This window comes from Panthera tigris, chromosome A1 (assembly GCF_018350195.1).
Source record: "Panthera tigris isolate Pti1 chromosome A1, P.tigris_Pti1_mat1.1, whole genome shotgun sequence".
Lineage (NCBI taxonomy): Eukaryota > Metazoa > Chordata > Mammalia > Carnivora > Felidae > Panthera > Panthera tigris.
The window spans coordinates 179050955-179076611 of NC_056660.1; the positions used below are offsets into that span (position 1 = coordinate 179050955).

General features: G+C 44.2%; 1 protein-coding gene and 1 long non-coding RNA gene across 8 annotated transcripts in view; one reads left to right on the plus strand and one right to left on the minus strand.

The window, feature by feature from the left end:
- Window positions 1-25657, plus strand: part of SLIT3 (slit guidance ligand 3) — a 595815-nt gene that overhangs the window by 253752 nt on the left and 316406 nt on the right. The window lies entirely within an intron of this gene.
- On the minus strand, window positions 791-23467 carry LOC102971464. Of its 6 annotated transcripts, none has more exons than XR_006220056.1 (8): window positions 23278-23467; window positions 22802-22931; window positions 22338-22391; window positions 21178-21238; window positions 18585-18684; window positions 13978-14140; window positions 11394-11558; window positions 791-1147 (listed from the first exon to the last, which is right to left on the minus strand). It is a non-coding gene; the product is annotated as an uncharacterized LOC102971464 (long non-coding RNA). The 6 variants fall into 6 exon arrangements; XR_006220050.1 differs by having other exon boundaries at window positions 21178-21259; XR_006220055.1 differs by lacking the exon at window positions 21178-21238 and having other exon boundaries at window positions 23278-23466.

Genomic DNA, 25657 nt, shown 5'->3' on the forward strand with positions numbered 1-25657 from the left:
TAGCTACCCATGACATCACCAAATTCATGTGGTGCAGCAGAAGGAACATGGGCTGTGTGGAGTCCGAACTACATTTGAATCCCATTTTCACCCCTAAATAGATGTGTGACCTTGGTGAATGACTTACCTTCAGTGAGCATCACTGCCCCTTGGGTAAAATATGAGGATGACCCACCGAGAACTTGGGAGAATTCAAGCATGGCACACAGTTCTGGGTAGACATAGCTCAGTCATTATTCCCTTTCCTTGCGTGCCTTTTTATCGAGTGGTTCTTGGTGCTAACTTGCTAGCTAGTTTGCACCATTCCTCCTAGGTATAGGTGTCCGTTTTGCAACCCTATCTTCTAATTACATGTATGGTATAAAACATAATTTAATTGAATGTATGCGCCTACAGCTATGTTTGATGTGAATGCATCATATATAGATATAATGTGTGTGTGTGTGTGTATATATATATATTATATGTACAGCACATATATCTTCAATCAACAGGTACATATTGAGGAGATATCTTAGGTTCCACGTTGTTCCAGGCACCCCAGTGTTTTGCCATGGTGCTACTCAAAGCGTAGCATGCAGATTGGTGCCGGTTGACGAGCTGTATGTTACTGGTCTGGGACAGAGAAGGAAATTGAGAGTAAACATTTAGACACATCATACTTTGACACTGCTAAGACATCCGTACCCGTGTTCGTCCTTGTGATCCTTCATTTTGATCGTATTCTCCAAAAGTACTGGTGCATGCCAGATTGAAAACTAAAACAAAAAGAAAACCAGCCAGCCCTTCGTGGAGTCACCAGAGGAGTTTGCTAGAACAGACACGTGCTCAAGCTGCTCCCTGCTTGCCAGGTGCTGCAGTTTATTTGTGGAGTGAGAAGAGACCATTACACAAAGTCCTCAAACAACAATACAAAGACAACAGTGAAAAATAATGTCATGAGGCAGTCATAAATGATCCAGTGCCACACCAGTGGTCGGGATGACACTTGCCACAGATGTCCGTAGGGGGACGAGGTGTCGAAAAAGTCTTCCCTGAGCAGGTGGATTTGTTTTGATTTCCCCTGCATTGCGGGCCTCCTGTCAGGGTCTGCTCCGTCCCTTCTCACTCGACAGCCTGACGGGTTAATCTCCTGGTGAGCGAGGGCCTGTGAATGAAGCTGGATGGAGTTATATGTCAGCCTACAACGGGCACACTCTAAGTATCCCGCTTCATTTTCCTTGACGGCGCTTTGATGTTAGCCTAAGACACGTCAGATTACAAGGGACGTCATGTCATGTGTCAAATCAGTGTTGGGGCTCCATCCTGACACTTTAATTAGTACGGGTGGAAGGAAAGGCTGTATTGTTTTTCTGTTCCAAGGCAAAGACCCTAACACCCACTGAGAACTGTTAGGTTCTGCCCAAGCCCCTTTTAAAAACACAGCCTGTACCCCCTAGGATAATGGCCACAGTGTCAAGCTAATGAAAAGAGCCCCCAGCCAGGAGATATAAACCTCCCTTGACTCCAGTCCACCAGCAACGCCTTGTGTGAGCTATGTCCCCCAAGTGTCCTGTTCAGTAACACAAATGCTTGTTAATTATTGACCTTGCAGGCTTCCCAGCCTTAAAAAGTAGCTACTAATGCTTTCATATACCTCACAGGAGTATTAGCTGTTGAAATCATGCCTCTGACAGTGTGTCAGATGCCACAAATGATGCCAAATGGGGGGAGGGTAGGCTATTGTGTGTGTGTGGGGGGGGGGGACACCATTGGAGACCTTTGCTTTTAAGAACCATTGTCAATTACCAGCAGTTTACTCCACAGCTGGAAACACCTGCAAACACCTTGCTTTGCTTGTGCCAGTGCAAGCAAGTGGGGGTGTCAGAGTTCAGGGACGTATTCTATCCAGAAAAGTGCCCAGGCATGAACGTAGCCCTTTGCCATTTGCGAACGTGGCCCTGAGTAATGAGAAACCTGCGCTTTGCTTTCTGCTCCCGGAAGAAGGTCGTCCAACTTAATACTGAGTGAAATCTCTGAACGTCAATAAGCTGCATTCACTCTGACATCTAGACTCCTGTGTAATTAAGACCTCAGGTCTGGCGCTTGGTTTATCAGTGTGTCACTTCTCATTTACATAAGACTTTGGTTTTTCCCACATCTCTGCACAGACGCTGCCAAAAAAAATACTATTAACAATGAAAGGGCTGAGGATAGAGTTACACAGCCCATCGTGTCTTTAATCCCTGCTTAACATTTCCCTTAAAAAGAACATTGCCCTATTCGGAAATTAAACGCAATGTGTTAGATGTTCTTTATGGAGGGAGAAGGGAGGTGGATTTTCCACTGCTTTATTTTGAGCTTGAAAACATCCGATTTCATGCCCTTTATTCAACTGTGAAGCAGAATCTGCTGCATAATTGGAGGGTGGTTTCTTCATCTCTCTTTTAGAAAACAACAGACTCTTCTCACCTCCCTGTAGCTGGATGCTAAAAACTCAGACTGGACTCAAAGATCCCCTAGGTGTGTTAATCTAGTTTTGTTTATTCAGACTGAAGTCTGTTGGGGGAAACTGGATCCTACAAAGGAGAAAAGTGACTTCTGGGCTGCTGGAAACCATCCTTCCCTCCCTATGCAGCTTTCTCCAGGGCAAGGAGCAGTGGGGACCCAACACTTTGGATGCCTCCTCTTCCAACGTTAATGGCTGTGAGGCAGAGTTCATTGTTGCAACTCAAATGAGAAAAAGCGCATCCAAGAGAAGTTAGGGGACTCTCCCAAGACCACACATGGAGTTGGTTATAGGACCTGGGAAATACTGCAGCTTCTACAGGCCTTTATTTGCATGCCAATATAATGTACTCACCTGCCAAATTAGGGATAGGGAAAGGAGTCTAATAAAAAGGTACAGAGGGGCACCTGGGTGGCTCAGTCAGTTAAGCGTTGGACTTCAGCTCAGGTCATGATCACACGGTTCATGAGTTGGAGCCCCACATCAGGCTCTCTGCTGTCAGCACAGAGTCTGCTTCAGGTCCTCTGTCCCCCTCTCCCTGCGCCTTTCTCCCGCTTGCATTCTCTTTCTGTCTCTCTCAAAATAAACAAACAAGTAACTTTTTAAAGAAGGCACAGATAGGAGATTCTGGTTCATAGAACAGGATTCCAGGCCCTAAGATGTCTGTTTTAAGTAGCAAGCCATGAATAAAGGATGGAGACTTGGGCTTGCTTTCAAGGGTCCTCCATTCCAGCTCTGTCACTTCTACTGTGTGACCTTGGCCAAGTCCCTACACCACTCTGGGCTTCAGATCCCTCATCTCAGAAGCAGATTATTATGGTGCCCCCTTTGCAGCATTCCTATGAATACTAATGAAGTAATTCTCATAAACTACTTGGAGGAGTAACTGATGTAAACTTAGCTTTCAGTGAATATTGCCTATTAGTAGTAGCACTGCTACTGTTTTTATCCAGATGGTTAGTCCCTTCTGAATGAGACAAAAACAGTGATTGACTCCACTGCTGCCAGATTTTCCCCATGTCTGTCCTCAATATCTGGACAGTCCTAGGAGGCCCAGGCAGCCCTGGAAGGCACCCAAGAATCTAGGTCAGTTCTCAACCTGGGCCCTAATGAGAATCATCCCAGGGAACTTGGTAGTATACTGAGGGTCCCATGCCTGAAGATTTTTGTTTACTTGATCTGGGGTCCAGCTGGGCATCAAGAGTTTTAAAAACTCTCCAGGTGATTCTAACGTTAAGAACCCCTAGGCTAGCAAAAGGCCCTATTAATTTTGATACTGAAAAAAAGTCCCTGAAATATGAATGGTATAAGCTATTATTTCCCAAGTATAGTGTTTACTGCTGATGTTATGTGAGATCCTGATAGTTCAGATTATTTGTATGTTGATAGCCTTCCAACTATTTTAATGTGAATTAGGAATCAATATTTCACAAGTGATATTCTTGAGATTTAAATTCATTAAAGCTAAAAGTGGAAGGGAATATATATAAATTCAATTTAAATAAAATACCAAGTATCTTTATGCATTTATGGTTTAAAAGTATGACTTTAAAACATAAATGACTAAGGTTTGGGAGATATAGTATGAAGCAAGTATGGCTATAGTCATAATTTTGAGAAAATATGATAATTCTAAAGAATAAAATTGAGTAATTGTACAACTTTATCATTTGAAAAATTAAAGGTAGATTTATGGTGGAATATAATGAAACTCTGAACCCATCTAAGAACACAAATTCCTTGGTGGCTAGTAACTTACTTTGGGGATGCAATTGGAGATAAAAATGTTATTCCATATTTACTCAGAACTATAATTATAATTACTGTGTATATACTGACATGGTTAATGATAATGGCATCCTGTATTTTAAGAATGCCTTACCATTTACAAAGTACTTGCACTTACATTATGTAATCGGATTGCCTGATAACTTGCTGTGGTTGGGCTATTGGACCCTCATCACAGCTGAGGAAAATGAGGCCTAAGGGCTTGGTTAAATGGCCTGTCTCACATTACAAATAAGATGTAATAGTGCAGGGCTGGGACCTTGTCATCCAAATCTAAGGTAGAACTTCTCATTTTTACCACTCTTGTTCTTCTAAAGTCTTGTCCATGTTGCCTGCTCTCTCCCTTCCACGTTAAATTATAAAATCTCCCAAGGGCATCTCTGTGTGACCGTGGATTTCCTTTCTGATAACTGGCTCCACTCTCAAGAGCATCCAGTGTTACTTCCAGTATTAGAAATTAATTGGGCCAGTTAAGTCACATATATACAAAACCACCCTAATGAGGCTCCTAAAAGTCTCTTCGCTTTATACCCTTGACCAACCCCATTTTTTTTTTCCAGACAGTAGCCAAAATCATCTTTGGAAACATATCAATCCATCATAACACTCCTTACTTAAATATCTGCAATAGCTATCCATTTTGCTTTGCATAAATTCTAAGCCCTGCACCACTTGACCCGTCTCCCATCTCCTGGCACTCTGGGCCAGCTCATGTCCTTGATATCCCTCAAACAGGCCACACTCTTGTTGCTTCATATCTAGACAATATTTTGTTTTGTGCAGCAGAAATGGTCTCCCTCTCCCTCTCTATCCTGCCGAGAAAGCCTCGCTTCAGTATTGTCTCCACAAAGTGGAATTCTCTGACCTCCTAAGTGGATGAGACCCCCTCCCCCACCCTTACTCTTTCGTACAGCAGGCAGATCTTTCCTTCCTATTCCTTATTATGATTTGGAATTATTTATTGGTGTGAAGCTGCATGAGGGCAGGGCATCAGTCATCTTCATACTGGTTTTCTATTATTCTAGTTCCATACTCTAGCACGGAACTTAGTACATGGTAGTTGCCTAACAAATTTTGTTGAATTGATGAACAGAATATGAAAAGGCTGTGGGGTAGCTTACCCCCTCTGAGGACAGGGCACAGTTTTCACCTCCCATACTGACAGCAAGCTGGGAGGTCAGAAGTGTTTATAAGATCCTCAGGGCTGATCAGGGCCGCCTGCAACTGTACTATCCTGAAGCCACTGTCTATACCTGACAAGTACTACTAGCTGGGTACTCCATATAGGAAATGACAACTTGCCAGCAGCTTCCAAGCTGCTTTTTAAGGGAGAGAACATTCCAGTTAAACCCAGGGTAGGAGACCCAGAGCGCTGCCAGCCCCACCCTTCCATGGCTCCCCTAGGAGTTCCCAAGGTGGCATATAAGAACCCTGCAGTTTTCAGAACACAATTTTAAAACCATGCATCTAGTAGATAAATACAGCACCAGATGTTAAAAGTCTGTTTTTGTTCCCAATGATACCACTTTCTATTGCTGAGCCAGGAAGTTGCTTTTATTGGCCAACTTTTAGTTTCCTTACCATTATAATAGATATAATACTGCTTATCCTACTTGTTGGATTGTTTTGTAGACAAAATAAGAGAAAATGAAAATATTTTGAATAGGTAGAAGCACTTTATATTATTATTTGAGCCTGAGTTACACAGATATGATGTCTTCTCTATAAAGGCTTTTAAATGAAGACACACTTATTTTCACAGATACAAAGGCGTCCCAAAGACATAAACACAGTGAAAGCACAAATGCATTATTCATTAGTGTTATGGGTTTAGGTGGGTAGTCAGAAAGAAACAGTGTTCTATAGCAGGAAGGTCTTCGCCTGCGAATCAGGAGGCCTGAGTTTGAACCTACCTTGTCATCCAGTTGCTATCTGTGGGAATTTGATAGGTTATGTAACCCCTGGAAGCTTCTATGACCCCCATCTGTAAATTGCAGGGGGCCAAAGTGGGTGGGAAAGCGGAGAGGGGTAATGATATTACAGTAGTTTGGAGGATCCCGTGAAGCAAATAAGAAAGGCCGCTGGAAACAGCAGAGCGTCTTAGCAATGCAAGGCATTAGTATTATCCAAGCTCTTGCATTGCTTAGGCAAGGAGAAGTCAAGAAGTTGTCAGGGAAGGCTGCCCAGAATAGCAAGGGAGTACCAAGAGCGACTTACGTAATGACAGGGAGAGGCCAGGTCTAGCCAGAGAACGTGTGCTTCGGGCGAGGGAGCAGCCTGGGAGAGGGCTTATTTCCAAGGAGCTGGCAGGACCCAGCCAAGACGGTGAGTCGTCCCCCCTTCCCAGAAGCTGAAGTGGCTCCTAAAAGCTCTGGATTACAAGGCAGAGGACAGCATCCAGGTGGGCAGAATGTGTTAAAAGGATCCCAAGCACACTCAAGGATGTTTGTTTTTGATTGGAAGATAAGGATTAACTGGATTAATGGAGCCTCATGGATAGAGAATGTGCAGACGCTAATTGCCCCTAAATTACAGTGGATTCCATTGGAATTGTGTATTCTCCTCTACAAGCCTAACCGCTGCCCCTCCTTCCCTCTCTCCCTTCCTCCCCACACAATGCTAAATGAACATGTCATGGTAACTGAGATGAAAGGCCTTGAAATTTATTTTCCACTTCCCTCCAAGATCTCTTGTTTGCAAAATACAAGAGGAACTAGGTTACTAATCTAGTTTCAGTTTATTCCATACCAAAAAAAAAAAAAAAAAAAAGTGTATTCCAGGGTCTCAAATTTCTGGAAGATTTTTTAAAGCCCTCTTTCCTTGTTATGTTTCTCTGCCACACCGATGGCCTAAATAAGTGGTTCTCAGAGTTGAGTGTGCTTCAGAGCCACCTGGAGACCCTTTTGAAGCACATTCCTGGGACCTACCCCCAGACTTTCTGCTTCAGTTGTTCTAAGGAGGTCCCCCAAACTTGCATTTCCCACAAGTTTCCTGGGAATACTGATGGTGGTGGTCTAAAGACACACTTAAGAACCACTGAACTAGGGAAAACGAAAGCATTTTGAAGAACCTGGTCAAAGGAAGAACAATGCAAACCTCAAAATCCTGGGGCTGCATTTCCTGGGAAATGGAGGTACAATCATTCAGAACTCGAAAACTATTTATTTCCTAAGTCAAATATGCATATTATCTTGGATGTTGTAAAGCCTGTAGGATAAATGTGCTTTTTTATGCATGGGAAATGCATAAAAGTCTGTAACTGGAGAAAGTTCTGGCTGGTGGCCTCCACCTGCTCCCCCCTTCACTCTGGTTTGCCCACTGCCTCTCCTGTGGATTACTGTTGTCAAGAGTTTTTTGGCATCTCCACAGCCATCACACCTCCAGACCCCTGAACATCCCCTCTGCCTTAACCTTGCCAATATGTGTTCAGTCCTGTTCCACATTTATTCATAGATCACTTCTTCTGTGCACCACTGGGTAAGGTTTGGGCTCCCTTCGCTAATGCCTTCAGAACTTTGCAAAGCACTGGACAGTGAATCAACAGATTTGGGGGTTCTGGTTCTGGCTTTGCATCTGTCTGGAAAGAACACTCTAAACCTCTGGGCATGATTTTACTTATCAATTAAAGGAGAAAGTCTAGCTAGATTAGTGGTCCTTCCCCTTTAGGAGAAAATGAAAATTAAGTGTATAGACCTATTCCGGGAAAATGCACATATTCATGACATGCAAAGTGTTGCTTACAATTTTTAAGCTGCATAAATAATAGTATAGTAATAGCAAGCAATAATAATAGCTGGCGTTTATCAAGTGTCAACTTTATGCCAGACACTGTGCAAAGCACTTTACATGTATTACCATATTTAATCCTCGCAACAACCCTGTGAGGGCATCAGGCCCAGTTTCTAGATGAGAAAATCATGGCAGCAACAGGAAGGAATGCATCTCAGGTCACCTAGTAGTACGCAGCAGAAGGGAGATTTAAGGCAATTTACATTGTCCTGAGACTGATAAGTCGTCCTCCGGGTTAAGAAGGGACCCTGTACTAGGTGGTATTTCAAGTTCCTGAAGCTCTGAAGTCCAAGGATTTGCATCTTGCCCCCAATTTTCCTAGTCCTGAGAACCAAACATCGGGGAATGACACATGGTGTTCTCAAGGCTTTTATGCATCAGAAGTGATCACGAAAGTTAGAATATAAAGGAGATTTGGGGTTCACACTCGCAAAGCAAGTCACTTCTGTCCTTTGTGTCTGTCTTAAAAATGAATGCTTTCTTATCACGACTTCTAACCAGAGGCAGCCTCCTCTCAAGGCAAGGGGAAATACCCATCTCGGCTTGGGCAGGTCAGTGATGTGACAAGATAAAGGGCAGATCCTTAATGAAAACCACTCTGCCTCCTGCCAGCAAAGGAGTTTTCTTAGTGCATTTCAAGTCCACTAACACCTCTTCCCAGATCAATGGCTTTTCATAAATGCACCAGGAGATCTTTGAACCACTAATGCTTCAGGGGCTGTTTAGGTTTGGAGTCAAACTGTTTAATATAACTCTCCTCCAAGTCTGGCTCTATTGAAAGGTCTCAGGAAACAAGGCAGGGGGATGTATAAAAAGCAGAACTGCCATAGCCAAGTGACATCCCCCCACCTAGGCCTCCTGTTTATACAAGCAAATTGGACCAGGCTGATTACTTGCAGGAGGGGAAAGAAGGAATGAAATGACACGTGGGTCATGGTAGAGAGTTGAGTGAAAAGGAATCAGATTAAAGGTGTCTTTCGATTGGAGGGGAGCAGTTCATTTGCTTGGGGATGGAGGGAGCCATTGATTGGCTTCATCAACAGATTAAGTCACCAACAGATTAAGCACTACAATGAATACTGCGCTGTGCCAGGGAGGCGTGGGCCAGGCTTCCCTGTTCCTGGGAAAATGAGTGCCATTTTGTTTAAAACTTCTTCAAGCACTTAAGCTAAAGGAAGGATCTTTCCCAGAAGGTAGAGGACTGTCAGCATCAGGTGATATTATGCCAAAGGGCTGTCTTCCTTGTGTCTGTGCTGTGCCCATACCTGCTTTCACAGAGCCCTTGGTGAGAATGGTAATGAATAGTAATGGTAATAGTTGGTATTTCCTGAATGTCCCTGTCGGCACTGTGTTCTGTCTTTACCTCATCTAAACAGCACAGCAGTCTTCTGAGGTGGGTCTTCTGCTGTTACCCCACTTTTAGATGGGAAAACTAGGTCTCCATGCAGATAAACGACTTGATCAATGTCACATCCATCTGGGATGGGAATCTAGATAATCTTGTCCACTTAACCACCTGTGTCTATCTACATGTGAGAACATGATCCACCATCATTGAATGTTTTGCTCATTTACTCCTGAAGATCTGAGACCTAGTGATTATTTCATGTATCACCTTGTTTAGACTTCAAGCCCTGTGAGGGCAGCGACCATGTGGTTCCTTTAATTTACTTCCCACCAGAGTTCCTGGTAGAGTAGAGACCTGATCCCTATCTTTTATCCTTGAAAAGTCACTTTTTTTCATGTTTATTTATTTTTGAGACAGACAGAGATAGAGTGTGAGCTGGGGAGGGGCAGAGAGAGGAGACACCGAATCTGAAGCAGGCTTCAGGATCTGAGCTGTCAGCACAGAGCCTGATGCAGGGCTTAAACTCAGGAACTGCGAGATCATGACCTGAGCCAAAGTTGGGTGTTTAACCGACTGAGCTACCCAGGCACCCCGAAAAGTCACTCTTAACTCTACTTTAGAGTTTTATGGATTTTTTGATATAATATTAATATAAAATCACCACATAAAATATTGCTTTAGGCACCAAAATTTTAGAAAGATAAAAAGGAGAAACCACAAGAGGTAACAGTGGTTAACATTTTGCTATACAGCCTTCTACTCTTTTATGTGTATAGGCACATAAAAACATACCTTAAATAGGATTACACTAGGGGTGCCTGGGTGGCTCAGTTGGTTAGGTGACCGACTTCGGCTCAGGTCATGATCTCACAGTTTGTGAGTTCGAGCCCCACGTCGGGCTCTGTGCTGACAGTTCAGAGCCTGGAGCCTGCTTCAGATTCTGTGTCTCCCCCTCTCTGTACCCCTCCCCTGCTCACACTCTGTGTCCCTCTGTCTCTCAATAATAAATAAACTTTTTTAAAAAATTTTAAATAGGATTACACTATATACGTTGTTTTGTAGCATGATTTTTTGCTAACAACATATTGTGGACATCTCTCCACATCAATAAGCCTAGATCTTCAGTTGTTTGTATGTCATAATCTTGCAGTGTTCCAATGTGTGGCCAGGTAAGAATGCAGTAATCTGCAGTCAATCGACTGGGTGCTTCCTAGTATTTGCTTGTTCCTACAAGATTCAGCAAGCCTCCCTACACCTACAGCTTGCTGCTTCTGTATTTCCATCACTGCTCTTGGCCCCACTTCTTGAAAACGTCACTCCCTCAGCAGTTGCTTGGATCACAGTTCTCGAAATGGCAAAATATATATGCTGTCTGTTTCAGGATGCCTTGGAGACTTATACGATCCAGTTTTTAATATAAAAATTTGCCTGTGGCATAGCCCTTAGAACAGAAGGAAGTCACAAGTGCCATTTCTGACTCAGTCCCTCCGGACATACTAGCCTTCTCTCCTGTGAATGCTCCATCCCTGGAGTAGACTCAACCTGGGGCTTGTAGCCACTTCCAGAAATACCCTGTCTGTGAAATTGCAATGGACAGCCAATAAACCCGGGGTCAGGGGTTAATAAATGCCAGGAAGAGCATGGGAAGAGGAGGCAGGCTGGAGGTTTGGGAGTTTGGGGAATGAACCACTCGTCTTTTAAGTTCCTGGGCTCAAGAGCATCATGGGGAATCAGGTGGCTGTAACTGTATGAAGACCTGGCCAGGTATGAGGGTGGAGCTGGGGGAGAATTCAGGGTGGCATTGAGAGTTAATATAAGGTACAAGCCTGGGAGCCCTATTTATTATTTTTCATCAGCCAAAGAAGGCAGTTTTTAGATTTAGGTTTTTTTTCTTTGATGAGCTGTCACCATGGTGATAGAATTGGAAATTCTTTTTCTGACAGCATTGCTGTTAAGCCATTTGTTGAATTATTTGCATACCGTGACTCTAGAAGGCCCCCAGAGCTGTGTGCTTCCCTCTCTGTCAAGAAGAAAGTTGGTGTCAGCATCTCTTGGGTTCTTTGCCACAGAAATGTCCAGGTTTCCTGCATGCCTGGTCTCTAGCAGGTATTCCTGGATTCCCCATAGTGCAGCCTGCAGAAGGAACTCACGAGAAAACAAAATCAAAGAGAAGAAAAAAGTGAAGAATTTACCATCTGTTCCAGGGAAATTTGAGTCTCTCTACTTTTCTCTGGACCCATGTGGTTTGGTCTCTGGTACATCACATCTACAGAATCCACCACAGGGCAGAAGTGCTTGGAGGAGACATGCAGTAAGTATGACCTTCCAGAATGATCCAGGCACTTAGGAGCCCAAGTTGCTGCTTCCATTACAGGGCTGGAACTATCTGAATTCACTCCTGTTCTTCTGTGAGTGATAGTTTCTTTAAGATTCCAGATGGATCCAAGATAATTTTTGAAATTCTCTTAACTTTCTGACTGATTTCAAAACTGTGTCTGGAAAAGTGCCTTCTTCACATCCTTCTCTGACTTGGGCTCAGTAAAAGGATGGATTGCATTCTGAAACTTGCAGCACTTTTTGCCCTGACTCACACTTCCATTCAGACCTCTTCTCTGCAAAAGCACCAGCCACAGTAATGAAGAGCCATATCCTAATGAGAAGAATTGAGTTTACTGATTATCTTCTAATTCAGTGAGACTTGGATGTGTCTGGAGACTTCAGGAGTCGCAGTTGGCCTCTGATCCCATGGCCCTGTGAGAACTCTATATGCCTAGGTAGGAATTTTTTGAAGCTGCCCCTATGTCTTGGGTTTGTGTGTTCTCATTTTGTCTCTTCTCTGCCCCCATTCCTCTGCTACTCTTCTTTAAAGACAAGTAGGGGGTGGTGTATTCTGGGTTGCTATCAGTTTGCTTCTGGAGGATGGGGTGCGTGTGACAGCTTGGGCAAGGCACGGAGCCCAGGCTGTTTGTGTCACACTCCGTTCCCAGTGACAAACACTGCTGCTCGCCTCCCTGTCCAAATCTAATAGCACGTATGTTCTCCCAGTTCCGTGCTGTTGCTCAGGAAACGGAAGCAGCAACATGATCTAGAGTAGGATTATGGCTTAGTCAACCTTAAAGCCTCGCAGCCCTTCTGGCAACTTCTGGCAGGAAAAGCCTATCTGCTCCCACTGCCCAGGGAGAGGTTTGTGATAGACAGGTTCCTCTCCGTACCGGGAAGGTTTGCCTCCTGAAGTTAGAGAATATGTGTCTGCCCACAGCTCACACTGGGGCAATGTAGTTCTCAAACTCTAGGATCTCAGCCAAATCCCAGTCTTGCTGCTCACGAGATAAGGCACATGAGATAAGTGCTTATTAAGCACAAGCTGTTATCATAGCCCCTTCAATGGCTCTCCTCTTCCTCCCTGGGTGGACTGGCCGTCCTGGAGTTTCCCAGTTGCTAGACCTTAGTGTTGCTTTCCGGATTAAGTTCCTGGCTCAGAGGCTTACCAGCTGGATGATTGGTCATGTTCTTCACCTTTCTGATCCTCCCGTTGGTTATTCATAAAAGAAGAATAATTATGCCTATGTCCCAGCTGGTTTTGAGGATAAATAAAATAGCACTCATGAGGCCCATAGCTCAGGACGCACCCAATGTGACCTTCTGGCAGAATCTAATTCTCCAAATTCAGGATATAAATGTTTCCACTGGGGAGAAAAAACAGTTCTTTCCCTTTCCCTGTATTCAGTCCTTGGTGCCTTTCAGAAAATGCACCTGCCCCTTGTATATCTGCTCCCCTCTGTCTGAGGAGATGGGTGAAGCACAGGTGAAAACACAACCTCTGGCTCCCTTACACACACACTGACACACTCACCCAACTTTTCTATCTCTGCTAGCACCTTGCAGAGAAGGCCTTTAATATGGTGGGGGAGCCCAAGAGTTTGGGGCACAGGAGGCAGGGTGAAGATTCTAGGAGACATCCGTGGGAGAAGGTAGCTAGGAGTAGGATGGAAAGAGAACAGAAGGTAGGAATGAGGAGGAGGAGACAGAGAGAGAGAGGAGATCTCCCAGTGAGCTTAGAAGCCCCCTAGTTTCCTAGAAGGCTTTGGAGAATTTACCATAGCTTCTTGTCACTGCCAACGGCCTCCAACCCAGAGGTCTAGAGCTGTCCCTAAAGAATACTAAGGACCTGTGAAAACCTTTAGTCTTATAGTCATTCTTCTTTTTAAAAAGTGTTTTTAATGTTTTATTTTTGAGAGAGAGAGAGACAGAGCATGAATGTGGGAGGGGTAAAGAGAGAGGGAAACACAGAATCCAAAGTAGGCTCCAGGTACTGAGCTGTCAGAGCCTGACACAGGGCTCAAACTCACAGACTGCAAGATCATGACCTGAGCTGAAGTGGGACACTTAACCGACTGAGCCACCCACGTGCCCCATAATCATTCTTCTTTAAATGAAAATTCCACTGCCTCCAGTTTTTAATAGAACCCTAATATAACACCTTTTTTTTTTACAAAGAACAAACCATTTTCTTATAATAATGGAGGAAATGAAACCCCAAGTCCATCTCTGCCAAGAGACTCACTGCTGTAGATGCCAACATGTGGACCTCATGGAAGAACTCACACTAAAGCCTTCTTTGGTTCTCAGGACCTTCTTTGGTGTGCTTGCATTATATGCCTGTGTGTATCTGGACACTCATGCAACTCCTCACCATAAGATGGCCATCCAGAGTGATAAAAATGTGGCTGGTATGACAATAAATAAATTGATTAGGAAGTTTTCAGGAACTCACAGAGAGTATGCTCAGATAATGGAAGTCAGAGCTTTCATTTTCATAGGCCCCTTCATATAGCCAGAGAATATCATTTAAAAAATGTTTTTAAATTTTTTTTATTACTGAGACACACACACACACACACACACACACACACACACACACACACACACAGAGTGTGAGTGGGGGAGGGGCACAGAGAGCGAGAGGGAGACACAGAATCTGAAGCAGGCTCCAGGCTCCAAGCTGTCAGCACAGAGCCCGACACAGGGCTCAAACTCAAGAACCGTGAGATCATGACCTGAGCCAAAGTCGGACACCAACTGACTGAGCCACTCAGGCACCCAGGGAACATCATTTTAGACTGGGCGTCTCTAGAAGTACAAACGCTACAGTGCTTTCACTAAGAAGCACATTTTTGCTTACTACCTGTTCATCGTTTGCTCATTTTCTTGTGGAGCAAGGCAGAGCTTTAAGCTTGGATGGGGTGTGTTTCCTCTTGGTGAGTTTTTGTGTTTAAGCACAGAGCACATACTCTATTGTTTACTTGTCATGGCTCTTGTTCCCTTCGGGAGGGGAGTTAGGGCATGTGCCAGAGAATTTTGTCTCCTTTACACACCCTATGTTTCATCTAAAACAGTGACAGGTCTGAAACCACTTCCTGCATCTTCCTGTTACCCCAGACACATTTTGTCCAATAGGATACCCTTAGCTGCAAGAAACATTAATCTCTGACTCGTAGAACTGATCAACCTTTCATTATTTTCAGTGGCAGGATTGTGTTTGTACAAGGAAAATATAAGAAATACATAGTGTATATAAACGCAGTCTGCAAACATCAGTTTATATAACAATTTCTCACTCATTCCCACTTTCCACAAAAGCTAAACCTCACACACTGCTGGGGCTGTGTCCATGCTCCTGGGTGTTTAAATGGTGCCCACATAAAGAAGGAGGTGATGGGCATCTAGTTCAGAGCATTTAAGTCTGTCTACCTGGGCACCCAATAAGACAACCCCCTCTTTACATCCACCTTCCTTCTTCCCTGCAATTCTGCCCAGCACAGGAAATTATTCTTCTACTTCCTTGCCCCTCAGAAGCTCTGGGAAACTCTCAAAGACTGTCTCCCCTTCAAGACTGCTAATTGCCACCATGAATCCATTCTTCTCTAATGCCCCCGCACCAGGACAGAGCAAAGGTAATTCTGAGAGGCTTTGTCCCCTCACTTGGCTCCACCTGGCACAGTTGGTCTCCTCAGACCTCAGCTTCTATCATTCTTCATCCCATCCACGTCCAGTACTGCTGCTTGGCAGAGAAAGGTTAAGAAAGGGGTCTCTACCATGTGCCCATCTGTGTCTCAACTCCCTTCACAATCCTTTTCAATATTTTTCCCAACTGGAGAAATCTTTGGATCAGAGAATTTACTAATTCTGACTAATCCAGTATACCCCAAGTACTTAGTGCTTAGATCAGCACTGTCCAACCGAATTCTCTATTCTGATGGAAATGTTCATTATGGTAGCCACAGCTACATGTGACTGGTATGACCAATGAACTGAACGTTTAATTTTAATTGACGTAAATTCACATAACCACATGTGGCTAGTGGCTGTCCTGTTGCACAGCACAGGTCTAGATTTTTCAAACTTAAAAGCCACGAGTTAATTTCTTTGTTCTCTATGTTGTATAGGACAATCCATCCCTAAGGCAAAGGTAGAATATATCCTGTGTGCTTGGGTACAAGAAAGTGTATGGGTATTGGTGGGTGTGGTGTGGAACATATCAGTTATCGCTTCAAAATACTATCCCCCCATAAATAAATAAAAAGCCATGCCATACTGGTTCAGTCAGTGGGAAGCCCAGAATCTACCCATTGCCTATCCCTTAAACCTTATAGAAGATATTGAGAGACCTCTGAAGGATCACAGGGATTCTTGGAACTTGCTTTGGAAACCACTGAGCTAGCTTATATTTGAAATCCAGTATGGTTCTGACATTTTAAAGATGTAGACTTGTTTTGATGAGGAAGTCATGCCTTCAAAGGGGTGGTGACTTACCTTAAGGTACACAGCTAATTCTTTCAGGAAAGATCTGAAAGCCAAGTCTGCCACACCTTATCAGAACTCTTTCCCCTGCACTTTGTGGCTTTCTACAAGATATTAACCTGGATGCTAGACTTTTCCATCTCCCCTGAAGGTACTTATTTCTTGGAGAAAGGGACCAGTCTCTTCCTCTAGCACTGTGAATGACAAGGCTTCTACCTGTCATCAGTGGGGAGAACAAACTCATTATGCTGGCATTACAGGATGTGACGCTAGCCCTCAGGCCAAACAGTTCCCACAACCACTGCCCTGTCTTCTCTAACCTTCTCTTTCCCTGTAAACAGGTAGCAACCCATTATTTCCCATCCTGCATTTGAAAATGCAAAGGACCTCCCTCCTTAATTCTTTTACCTATGGAGAGAACTCTGTGTTTAAATTGAATTAATTGGGCTGCTCTAGCAAGTGAATTCAATATAATGTGTAATGACCCAAATTGATTGAGATTTATTTCTCTTACATAAAGCCCAAAATGCGTTTTCCATGCATGAGTGGCTTGGTCCCAAGTAATGACTAAGAGAGACCCAAACTCCTTCATGAATCTCTGGAACCTCCAATAGGATGACACCTAGGTTCAAGGCTAGGCTTGTCTGCAGCTAGGAGGATCAAGTCAGGGAGATTTAACAGTCCAGGCCAGTCTCAATTCCTTTCCTCATTTCCTTGGCCAGAACTCAGTTACATGATCAGGCCTAACTGCAAAGGAGGCTAGGAAATGTAGTCTAGATACGTGCCAGGAAGACAAAGAAATGGATTTGTCCAACAACTAACCAACCATTCTCTTCCACCCTTCTAAGCCATAGAATCCTTTATATGCAAAAAGCCAAATAGGAAATATTTTCAGCTTTACAGGCCATACTGTCCACTTCTGCATTGCAGTATAAAAGTAGCCATAGACAATATGTGAACAAAATGGCATGACTGTGTTCCAATAAAACTTTATTACACAAATAGGCAGTGGGCCAGATTTGGCCTAAGGACTATAGCCTGCCAGTCTCTTTTCTGGACCAGGGAACATGTGTATTCCTAAACAAAACACAGAACAGGAATATTTTAGACTATTTACAAAGAACTGAAAAAAAGTATGTGTATTTTCTGTGGACGCTGGAGGCAGCAAAAGCAAATGGATTATGAGGCTATAGGAGGTTTCGGGGGACTTATTTAATTAGTCCTTTATAAAAGTGGAATATTTTCAGCTATGCTTCGAAGGAAAGGCATGATAGGTATGAAAAGAACATTTATTTAAAATGTAGATTTCAGGATTCCACCCTCAGTATTTTGGGACAGGGCCCAGGAATCTGCATTTTTGGCATACTCTCCAGCTTGTTTTAAGCAAACGGTAGAGGTGGTAGGTGATCACAATTTGCTGAAAACTGCTAAGCCATTAGTTTTTCTGATTCTCATGGATGTAACAGTTATGACATAACTATGGGCCTTCTGAGTACATAGGAAATAAGATGCAAGGCATAGACAAATTCACTAATCTAGATAAACCTAATCCCCTTTTCCTTCAAGGAAGCTATCGGAATGTATGGGAGTGGGAGTGATCCTACAGGTCTTTCTAGTTTAATTTTTTTAACTGAATTAGCTTGGGACAGTAATTAGCGACAAATTGCATATGCCACAACCCACAATTGGTTGTGAAGCAAGGAATAGAATCAAGACTTCCAATGAGACTGTGACTGGCAGGCAATGTTGTTTCATTTAGGCAGTCCACCACTTGCATCCCCTCCTCTGAAAAATGGCGGCTCCCAGATCTGAGAAGCACCAGTGTTTGCACTGGTGAGAGAGTCACAGTCGTAGGGAATGAGTTGACACAGTTGGGTGATTCTGATTCTTAACACAGTATCCCTTCCCTTTCCCTCTCCATGATGCAGCTCAAAGTTCTGTGAAACAACCCTGGCCAGCACTTCCCCTCCTATCACCCAGCAGCCCAGAGTAGGAGGAGGCAAATCGGCCTGGGAGAATCAGCAGAGGCTAGGCGTCAAGGCTGGGTGCCAGTGGACACCCAGCAGAGAGAGGCAAAAATTCGCTCTCTGCAACCTTGAGGAAGTCACCACAAGAGTGCCCAGGAAAAGGAGTCCCTTATGCCAGCCTGTGTGTTCATGTTGCAAAGATGTAGTTGCAATAGAAGGAAAAAGAAAACTGCCTTCTATAATACTGTATGTTAATTATACTTAAAAAGAAAAAAAAAAGACAAGTTAAAAACAAAACAAAAACACTGTGTAGGCCAAAAAAACAAAACAAACAAACACATAAAAAAAAGAAACATAAGTGCCTTCAAGCCCTCCCCTTTCCCCTGGATCAGCAGTCACACACCTCAGAATGGGTGGAGATGTTTTCAGTCCCTTGGCAAGAAGACTGCCCTGCGCCCAGGAGCGAAGAGCAAATCAATATGTGTGTTTGCACAGTTCAGCGCCTAACTCAGAGATAAGAAGAGGGAGAAAGATAAATCACTGTAAGGTTTCTTTCTCTAGTAGAGGATGGGAGTGCTGCACTCAGATCTGATTTCTAGGCACAGGAATTTGCCCTTAAGTGACGTTTCCCACCCCATCCCTCCAGGACGAGGCCTGGCAGCCCCCTGTCAGCTGTCTGTCTGTAATCAAGGGTTACCGACTGAACCTGTATCTTCAGCTCATCAGCTTGGCTGTGCCCTGGGGTCAGGGTGGTACTCTAGCACTGAGCAACACCATCTCCCTGGGAAAGGCAGCTTTCATTTTTATTTTAGTGCCCTTTGTAGCAGCCCTCTGATGACTTTGATAAAATGCATACACTCAGAAAATTCAAGGTGGAAGGCACCTTGCCTTGGTTCACTCCCTGATTTCCATGTAAATAGGAATCACCTTGGGAGCTTGTCAAATTGTGGTTTATGGTGCACCCATCTCCCAGAGATTCTGACTCAGTAGTGACTGAGGTGAGGCCTGAGAACTTGTATTTATATAAGTTTTCCAGGTAATTCTAATACAGATGGTATAAATGATGCTGGTAATACTGGGACAAATGGTGTAAGTGGGAGACATAAAGGACTGGGGAGGAGAGGGAGGGTTTGGGGAGTTTTGGTTTGTTTGTTTGCTTTTGAATTGCTTTTTGGAGATTTAGAACCATAACCTCACTCAACAGTGAAACCTAGCAATCTTATCAGCCTTGCATTCAAAAAGAGCTTTGTTTTGTCCGACTGGAATTTTTCTCCAGCTTAAGCCCTTTTTCCTTTCTTTGATCCTCATTGGCTCCAGATTGTTTCTCTGACTTCTCCCCATATAAGCAAATAAACGAAATAAAACTTGGGAGCTGCTTGAAGACACTAAGGCATTCCTTAGGCTTTTCTTTCTCTTACTTTCTTCTTTTCCTTATAGACAAAATTCTTCTAGGACTGCCTCCTAGGACCAATTATCTATGCCACTTCTTCCATGCTTCCTAGTTACTGCTGTAGTACATGCCTTTGAGGTCAACCAGGAAATTTGGCCCCCTTGCCATATAGAGGCTTATGGGAAGCATTCAGTGGACTCTGAGGAGCTGGCTGCAGATGATATGTAGTTTGGCCTGCCCTTTCCACCATGCTGCAAGCGAGGACTGGCATAAGTGTTATGAACGCCCCCCAAGGTAGCTGCTTTCCTTTCCTTAAAAGCTTTTTGTGAGAGCCTCCAGCATTGCTGGGTCTATGCCTTTCCAGCCCCATTTCATGCCATAGCTCTTCTTGGCTCACTCCTTGACTTTTCTGTGTTGGGGACCCCCAGTGCCTGGGGTGAGCTGGGTCATTAGGGAAGAACAAAAGGGAATGTTCCAGAAGAGTCTGGAATGGGGGGGAGGGGTGGGCAAAGAGGAATCACAGATGATCATGAAGCACCTGATCTACTGACCTCAAGGTAAAGACTACAGGCACCTCTAACTCTAATTAAGGCCCTACTGTATATGCCATATATTTGCATGACTTTTCCAAGGCAAGATTAATTGACCTGCAGATCCACAATGACTTTTAAAGGTAGATTGCAGGTCTAGTTCCAGAAGGTGCAGAGTTTACTGGAAAATTTAAAGAAGTTGCCATCAAGCAGTGATAGTTTACATCACAAGGGATGACAGAGTGTGGTGACATGCAAGCCATGTGACCTCAGAGAGCTCACTTACGCTCTCTAGACATTAGTAGGTATATATGGAAAAATGATTCCATCAACAATAAGTAATGTTTATGGAGCATTTACTACATTCTTAACATTGTATTAAGTGCTTTATATAATATTTAATTGAAAAATCATACTAACCCTATGTGGTATATACTATTCTTTGTCCCATTTCACAGATGAAAAAATGGAGGTATAGAGAAAGCCAGAATCTGTGTGACTAGCAACATGCTCTTAACACTGTGCTGACATCAATCTCCTGTTTTATTATGGACTGAATGAGGTGTGTATGAGGAGTTTAGTGCAGTTCATAGCAGATAGCACTCAACAAATGATAACTACACATACTATGTATGTTTAATGGATGGGTCCATCCCAAATGATGTGATTTCTCAATTTATAGGAGTAGATGCACTTAATGAAGAATGAGGATATTATGTTTTGCTAACCTTGAACATTATCATGCCCTCTCCTAGGAAGGCTTTCTGGATCCCCAAAAGTCACTTCTCCCACAGTCAGCATGATGCCTTAGTTGCTAGATTTCCCCCATGAGCCTGTCTTGATTTCTGCAGCAGAAATGTTGCCATTTGGGCGCACCTGTTTCTGTATTAGACTAAGCTTCTTGGTGCAGTGACTGTATTTATTGTTCCATATCACCAGGACTCAGTCAGGAGACTCTCTTTTGCTGACTGGCTGGTATGTCTTATTTAATGCTTAACAAGAGACTTGGGGATTTGTCTTAGAGCCTAGGAGCTGGATAGTTGAACCATAACCATGGGACATCAGCTACTCCAAACCTTGTGAAAACAGTTGCTGATTTGCTGGCTTTCCTGGTTGGCTGCTGGGGGTCACTGGCCCCTGTGAGGCAAATGAAGGGCACTTGGCCAAGAGGAAGAAAAGAAGAAAGGCAGAAGATGAAACAGAAAGAGCAGGGGAGAAAAAAACAAAAGAGCATAGAAAGTAATGTTTGCATAGAAGTCTAAAATTTTTAAACTGAAAAATCCTTAGAGGGTACCTATTCCAATTTCTTAATTTTATCAAAAAGGTTTGAAGGCTCTAGACAGGTTATTACACAAAGTTACACAGCTATGGATTATGTATCACTTTTGGACAATCCTAGCAGAAACCATTCTTGCCTGTGTGTGTGTGTGTGTGTGTGTGTGTGTGTGTGTGTGTGTGTGTGTGAACATGCATATTGCCAGACTCTGGCTTCTGGGACCCCATTGCTCACTGGCTCCTGAAACTCAGAATTCCAGCATTCTTTTGCAGATGTACCCACAGCCTTTAAATGCACACCTGCAGGAGTTCTCCCACTGGATTCTGGGTCACCAGGAAACATGCCCTGAACCTGCCCTTATAGCAGGAGCATTCCATCCTGCTCATAAGGACAGCTGCTAAGAAGGGGCAGGTAGTGGTAGTTGCCATGACAAGGAGGGTGGCCAGAGCTGCTCCTGTTTTATTCTTTCATAATATATAGAAAATCTGCACTGGGCCAAATCTATCTGTCAAGGGTGTTGCTTTGTTCTCATTTGGTTAGGTGGTGTGCAGTTTATTTTTGCATGGATGTGCGGCCCCCCTCAATAACTAGGTTTTACTTTTTGCCCTTTTGGCAGTTTTGTTCTGTAGCCTACAAAGTCATTGCAGCCTTGTGAGGTTGCTTCTTAATCCTCCTGTGAACAAGGCTTCCCCTTCTCTGCCCTGTTCCCCATCCTTCCCTGCAGCCCCATGTACAGAGAAAGCTGTTGCCAGCTCAGAGAAGCAAAGGGAAGCATTTGTGGCTACGTGAGAGAAGCTAGCTTGACATGAGTCTCGACCTGCCCCTTTTTGTTGACCTGTTTTAGACTTCGCAAAGCCGCGACTGTTCCTGTTCTTTCTCTTCCAGACCCCATCTCCCCAGCCTCCCGCCCCCACCAATACTTCAGATTTCTTGGCTCTCACCAAATTTATACTGACTTACCACTCCATGTCCTTAGATATCCAGGCCCTCAGCAATTTGGGCTCAGCAAATTCACTAGATACAGCAAGAGAGAGTATGAGAGAGAGACCATGTGTAATATATAATGGCCAGCCATACTTCCAGAGAAAACGACCTTGAGTTTCTCAGGCCTTGTGTACGATGTCAGAGACTATAGTCAGTTCGTGTGTGTGTGGTAAATCTTTAGAACATCAAAAGTAAAAGAACATTACTGTCCTTCCTTCCTTTCTAAAAAGAACATTCTCTGTACTCTAAGCCCCAATGGCAAGCAGGAGTCTAGATTTTTGTGTGGCATCTTATAAGTCTTTTGTTCTTTTCCCTTATCTCCTCAGTGCAAAAACTAGCACATGCTGGGCCCGTAGCATGAACAAGACAGGTAGAGCTTCTCTTCCCAGGGATCTGACAGTCTAGGGGCAGCAGGCAAGCGCAGGTAAGCAAATACATACGTGAGATGCTTTGGAATAAGTGGCATGAAGTCATAGAAAAGGAAAACGTGCAGAGGAGACAGGATGCGTGGGACTTTATATTTGGAGGTCTGGCGAGGACTCTCTGAGGGGTGGACACTTGGGCAGAGACCTGAATGAGTAGAAGGAGTCAGTCTTGCTCAAAAAATGTCCATCAACCCAGGAACTGCTTCAGGCCCTGACTGCCCTGAACTGCCTGTATAGCCCGGGTTCAATTCTAGGTGGGTCTTTGCCTCAGTATGGGCTTAGGGAGGGGTCAAGCAGCCGCTGAACACAGAGTAACCCAATCTTGGCGACATGTTGGCCCTTTGAAAAATGAAACCTGTGTTCAGGTCCCCCAGAGCACAGGGATTTCAGTTTTAAAGAGATGCCCCTGCCTGTATCCCATTTTGCAAAATTTCAGTTTCTCCTGGAAGAGGGCTTCCTGCCTTGGATCCTGGAGGCCCTGGTATGCTTACCTCCTGAGGATACCGGCTCTCTGAGTATCGCTGGACACGGAATCTGGGCAGTGAGCTCACAGGATAGTAGGGTGGAAATAGAGTCCCCAGATGTTGTGTGCAAGTGGGTGATGAAAAGTGTGTGGGAGGTGGGGACCAGTTACAGGGCTGGTTAGTGTTCAGATTTGTGGGCTGCTGCTCGAATTATGACATCACAGAAGGATGGGACAAGTTGTGAATCCAGCAGCATGAACATGGCTTTTCCTCTCCTTAGTTCCCCATGTAGCTGGCAAAAATTCTCTTAAACACAAGATAGAGCAATGCAGCCTTGGGGGGGGGTGGGGGGGGGGAGGACGGGACCCCTGTTAATAGCTCACATTTTTGGCACCTGCTGTGTGCTCAACACTGGGGTAGGCAGTGGACATGCATTACTTTCCTTAACCGTCTCAATATTTGACACAGTAGGTCATAGTACTCGTCTCATTTTATAGATGCAGAAAGTGAGACTCCCAGAGGTTAAGTAACTTGCCCAAAGTCATCCCAGTCGGATTCAATGGCCAGGATTTAACTCAGGCCTGATTTAAGAGTCTGTATCTCTCTATCCTTCACCATAGTGTTTCACTGCCTGTTGGCTTAGGCGCCAGACCTGCCAGAGTAAGACAAATGGAAAGAGGTGACCCTACCTTCCTAAAGGCGTTTTCTGAGGTGATTTCTAAAGCTATGTGATACGGGTAACTTTCCCGGATTCACTCAGTAGTTAGTTGCTTAATGGATGAATAAGTAGGATCAGGGGTGGGGGTGGGAAGCAGGGAGAAGGAGAGACATGGATGGAGAATGATTTCCAAGGCTGGATCTTTTCTTTATTTGACTCTAGTAAATTTTAACAAGGCCCTTAATAAAATCCCAGTGCTTAGCAGAGCCTCCACGTTTACAAGTCACTGGCCTGGGGCGGAGGAAGGGAACTTGGAATCCTTGGAATCCTGGCGCAGAGCTTAGACCTGCTGACCTTTCATCGGATCAGGTGAACCGGACTGGTCAGAACAGGCACCATACTCTGAGTGCATCACTCCTGCCAGATACATGGACCAGGAGTCCTGATGCTGGCACGAGAATGGCCCCAGCTCCTTGGAGCTGGCTCCTTAGAGGACTTGCTCCAAGCCAGTGGATGAGATGTTTGAAAGAAATTCTCAGATACAGTCATCACAGGTCTGCAGAGCTTCATGTCATTGTGCTTTGGAAATGTTACAAAATAGTCGTTGGTAATGAATACTGTGGTGATCGTCAGAACCCGTGTCTCATTCCCCAATCTGTAAGATGCCCTTTCTCACACCCCAGAAGTGGCTTCCACCAATAAGGAGGAGTTATCATTGTTGGTATTAACTATTTAGTGGGCAATAAATAATATGTATAACATATCAAAGTATAAAGAATAAAAAATGGCAATAAAACTGGTTCTTGTCTTCTAGCACTTAAAGAAAAAAAAAGCAAAGCAAAGAAAAACATTTTCCTGCCATTGAAATCCTCTGTATAGAGTGAAAAATGAAATTTTAATCAAAGTGGGCAGTGGTATACATGGGGCTTCCCCAGGATCATATTCTTTATTTCCTACAACATACTTAAAAAAAAAAAAAAAAAAAAAAAAAAAAGCACCAGCTTTTGTAATGGCAAAAACAGCTGCGGCCCATTTGCCGACAGCAGAACCAGGTAACTTTTCAAGTCTGGTTGAGTTTTTTTCCCTTCCCTTTGACCTGACATCCATAAGTAAAGATTTTAGGATGTGTAAAACCCTGCGCTCTGACAGAGTGGCCCCTCCCCCCAGGCAGCAGCTGTCTTGAGCTGCTGGACAGAGCATTCCTCCCGCTGCTCTCAGGCTCTGCAAAGCATCCCGAAGTCAGGCCTCCTGCTCTGCTCAACTTTCTTCCCCAGAAATCCCCATCCACACCATCCTTGCTGAGTCCCAGGGGAATCAAGCCATCTTATTTGTAGGCAGTTGTCACCTGACCTGGAATATGATGAGCCCAAAGGATTAGTAGCTAGACCTGTTACAAGTCTTGTCATCCTGGAACCCACAGATGACAGAGACTTCACTATGGACACCTCACCAAGTAAAACCATTTTCTAGCTCTGGCCCTTCTGCAAACCAGAGAGAGATCATCTGGAATCGGACACCTCTGAAACTTCATGCTTCACAGAAGCCTGTGAGAGGCATTTTGGAACTGAATGGAGTGCTGTCATGTCTGGAATGCTGGAGCCTGGGCCAGGCTGGGACTCGGGGGCAGTGCAGGGTCCCAGAGCAGAGCATCATGGGAGCTGAAAGCCAGTTTGGGTTATAGCCTTGGCCCATGTGGACTTAGCAAGTCTTCGGCAGACTTAGCTTCCCTGATCCCTGTTATCTTTTTCT